The following is a 4776-nucleotide window of genomic DNA, read 5'->3' on the forward strand; positions in this document are numbered from 1 at the left end:
CGCCACCATCCTTCCAGCCAGTCATGGGCCTCCTCCGGCTTTTCAAAAAAACATGTCTTCCCTTCCGCCACTACCCTGAGTCTAGCCGGATATATCATTGAGTAGGGTATTTCTTGATCTCGCATCGCCTTTTTGACGTCCATGAAGTTCCGCCTGCGTCGGGAGACTGCCGCTGTATAGTCCGGAAAAAAGGAGAGCATCGAATTCTGTATTTTGATTGGCGGGGAAACTCGTGCAGTTTGCAAAATGGCGTCCCTATCGCGGAAATTGAACAGTCTGGCGAGCCCCGGCCTTGGAGGTGCCCCTGGTTTAGGTTTTCCGCCCGGCACTCTATGAGCCCTTTCCACCGAGAAGAAACTCAATAGTTCTTTGGGCTGCAAACGTGTTTTTACCAGTTCTTCAATGTAGAGGTCCATAGTTTGCAAGCCCTCACTTTCTGGAATACCTAAAATACGCACGTTGTTCCGGCGCGAGCGCCCTTCCTGATCATCGAGCTTTTCCGCCAGGATTTTGTTTTCTGTCTCGAGTCGGGACAGCGTCTTCTGCATTGTCGCTGTGTCCGTCTCTAGAGTTTTGGTGGTCTTCTCCACTTCAGTTACTCTGTCCGCCATTTTATGAAAGTCCGCTCTTAATAATGAGAGATCTGTAGAGATTGACCCCACTGTTGTCTGAACACTCGAGAGGGCGGCCATGATGTCCTCCAAAGTTACTTTCTTTTCTCCTTCGCCATTTGTCGTTTTTCCTCCCGAGGAGTTGCGTCCTTCTTGAAGCGGCAGGTTGTTTTTGTCATAAGCAAACTTGTCGAGTTTGGCCTGCGTATGTTGGGTCCGTGGGCCCCTGCCCCCCATATTGATGTTGGAAGCGGCGGTAACGCAGGTCACTTACTACGTGGAGCCAATGGTTTGCACCCGTAGCTGGTCTGGTACCTTTCGGTGGGGCCAACACTTGAAAGCCAACCTCTCGAGCCAGGAAACCAAGTGTGATACTGTCCTGTGTCTTTGACAATTATTGTGGTGTCAGCGAACCATCAGGCGCTCCCGCTTCCGTATCAATCAGTGGGGGGATGCCATAAATCGAGCCCCCGGCTGTGTGGCGGTCGACCAGGCCACACCTCGTTCGTTTCCGCTCCGCTGTCCGACGTCGTCGGGTCTTATCAATCCCAGAGCTCGCCCGTTTGTATTTGGATTGAAGACGCTGCCTATCGTGCTCCAACACTCTCTGGCTACTTCCCCTCCGTGTTCAGCAGCTCGATGATACTCCATGCCCCGGTCTTTGTTCGAGCGCCAGGCCGGTATTCAGGATTCTCGGTAATTCTGGCCCCCGGTGACCGATTTCAGCTGGATTTTCGCCTATCCCCGCCTCTCGGCCCGGGCTTCCGCTCAAGCCTCTGGACTGCCGTGATGTACCGGATTAGTGATCGGATTGACGTTAAGGGCTGTGTCGTCCGCGGAGCTCCCGCACTAAGCAGCCATCTTGCTCGGCTGCCACGCCCCCCCTTGTCTAAGTAGTTTTGGCATTTCGAAAAGTCCAGTGTTGTGATTTCGTTGTATAGATTTTGATAGAAATCTTTCAATATCTCCTCTATTCTATCTGGATCGGTGTGGACGAGGCCTTGTGAGTCTTTATTGCATGAATTGTATTTTTCTGCCTTTTGAATTTCAAGTATGATGCTAAAGTTTTCCCAGCTTTATTAGATTCACAAAGTTTGATGCTTTTTTGTTTATTGATCCAGACTCCAGCTCTAGTACTTTTTATTTTATTGTATTCATACTTCTTGTTTGCTATTTTATTTAAAAGTAGATCGTCTCTAGACAAGATATGTTGTTTCTCCAAGTCTGAGATTTCTCTTTCTAATTTCTGGAGAGTATTGTTTGCGTCCTTGTTCATGGCCAATCTTATTTTAAGAATTACCCCGCTCACTGTGGTTTTTAAGGCTTCCCAGCCTATGAGGTCAGAAGTATCACCTATTTTATTTTCCTCCAGAAAGTTTCTAATGGCCTCTTCAAATAGTAATCTATTCTCTTCCGATGAAATGGTTTTGTCATTAAATCTCAATAGAGGTTATTTTGTGTAAGGGGCCATCTCAGTAATAGACAGGGTGATGCAGGAGTGGTCTGATATCTCTTTTGGGTCAATAGTAGTTTGGCCAAACCGATTAATGGCGTTTCCCGATATAAGAAGGTAGTCGAATATGAGTTACGGGGGTGAGAATAAAAGGTATAATCCCTTTCTGTGGGGTTTTGTGTTCTCCACGTGTCAATCAAGTTAAACTCCTCACATAGATTTTTGAGCTCTTTGTGTGATTTATTTCTGTCTAAAAGGGCAGTGTGAGTTCCTGTCTAGTGCGGGATCTAGTGGTAGGTTGAAATCCCCTGCAAATATGGTTTTTGCTGAGTCAGGGATTAGCTTGAGTTGTTTAGAAAGTTCCTCCCAAAAGTTAGGGTCATCTTTGGGGGGTGCATATATGTTTGCGATGTAGAATTCTGTACCATGTATGGCTAGTTTCAAATTAATCCATCTCACCTCGGAGTCAGATGTGCTCGCAATTAAGTCTATGTTGGCTTTTTTTAAAAGAGTGTTAAGACTCCATTTTTATCACCTATGGCAGCAGAGCCTATTACTTCAGAGTATTGATTAAATCTAAGTGAACTCAGCTTTGTTGAATCTATCTTAGTTTCTTGCATAAGAATGATATCCCCCTTCTGTTTCTAGATGTATTCAAGAATTCTTCTCCTTTTGATTGGGCGGTTGATACCTTTAACATTCAGAGATATTATCTTAATATTCTGAGTTGTCAAGCTCATCGTCCTTGATGTGTGTGCGGTTGTTCGGGTATCTAGTTGTTCTTGAAATGGGCAACATTTGTTTTTGGAGGCTCATCTGTGTTCATGTGTGCATCCTTGGCGACCCTTGACCCTGATCTCGGGTCAGGTCGCTCCCCACGCCGCACGGCTCCTCCTGTGCACCCCTGAATCAGCCCCACTGCTGCAGCTGCCAGGAGTTCACCGCTGGTGTGCTCCCACGGTCCGGTGACTTCGTAGTTTTCTTTTTTCTTTCTTTTACTGTACTTCTAAATTGCCCCTGCATTTCATTTGTATTTCTTTATTTCTGTTCTTTCTGTATTTTGATTTCATTTTGGTCCCTTTGCGTCCATTGCCCTCTGTGCCCTCTCCGCTCCCCGCTTCCCGCCGCTGCCCCCCTGCGGCCCCGCCCCTTTGCCCTCTGTGTCCTGTCCCCATTGGCCACCCCACTCCGACTCCCAGCTGCTCCTCCCTCCCACTTCGCCTCTTATGGAGGATGCCGTACGGAAGCACAGCGGACGCGCACAGCGGGCAGACCGCTGGCGCTCCAAAGGCAAGCCCGTGTGCGTCCGTCCACGCCTGGACCGCGCCCAGCACCAGAACCCCTGGACCCCGAGGCTGCCACAACACCAGACTGCACTATGACTCCAGCACCCTCCACGCACTCAACCCCGGACGAGACCACCCCTGCTACCAGGCCATCCCGATGCACACCCAAGGGCCCTTCACCTGCCGGAACTGGAGCCTCACCAGCATCCAGCCCGCAAAACCACCAACCAAAGAACCCAACCTCCTCCGTTGTATCCTCCTCAACGCTCCGCTCGCAAGCACGCCATCGAACTTTGGGACCTCCTCGACTCTACCGCCCCCGACGTCGCCTTCCTGACGGAGACCTGGCTGAACACCACCTCAGCGCCAGACATCGCCATAGCCCTCCCACAGGGCTACAAGATCACCCACAGAGACTGCACCAACGAAGTTGGAGGAGGGATCGCCATCGTCCACAAAGATCAACACCGACGAAACACTCACCACCGCCGAGCACATGCACTTCCAGATCCACACCGACCTCAACACGACCCTCAGAGGAACACTCGTCTACAGACCACCCGGACCCTGACCACAGTTCAGCGATACCATCGCCGACCTTGTCAGCAGCCACGCCCTCGCCTCCATGGACTACATCCTCCTCGGGGACCTGAACTTCCACCTCGAGAACAACAACGACGCCAACTCAACCGCCCTGATCGACAACCTCGCCAACCTCGGACTCAAATAGGTCGTGACGACACCCACCCACGCCGCTGGACACACACTTGACCCCATCTTCTCCGCAAGCCCCCACGTCTCCTTCAACCACACCACTGAACCCCACTGGACCGACCACAGATGCGTCCACTTCACCTTCAGGAAACCCATCACACACCACTGCACCCAACAGCTGCCACGCCGCTGCTGGGGCAAGGTCACCAAGGACCAACTGACCACCACACTCGCCCTGAGACCACCCGCCGACCCCATCGACCCCGACACCGCCGCTACCAACCTCAAACAGTGGATCAACGACTGCGCCAACACCCTCGCCCCTCTCAAGACCTCCTCCACCAACCACACCAGCAAGAAAGCCGCCTGGTTCACCGAAGACCTCCAAACCTCCAAGCACACCTGTCAAAAACTTGAAAAGAAATGGCTCTGCGACCAAACACCAGAAAGCCACACAGCCCACAAGAACGCCACCCGCAGGCACCACCAACTCATCAGGACCGCCAAGAGGACCGCCTTCAAGAACCGCCTCGACAACAACGCACACAACACCAAAGAGCTCTTCAGCATCGTAAAAGAACTCTCCAACCCCAGCGCCAACCCCAACGACATTCCACCATCACAAGACCTTTGCGACTCACTGGCCACCTTCTTTCACCGCAAGATCACCGACATCCACGACATCTTCAACTCCGACACGCCCGCACCCACC

The sequence above is a fragment of the Lissotriton helveticus genome, chromosome 7 (assembly GCF_964261635.1).
Source record: "Lissotriton helveticus chromosome 7, aLisHel1.1, whole genome shotgun sequence".
NCBI lineage: Eukaryota > Metazoa > Chordata > Amphibia > Caudata > Salamandridae > Lissotriton > Lissotriton helveticus.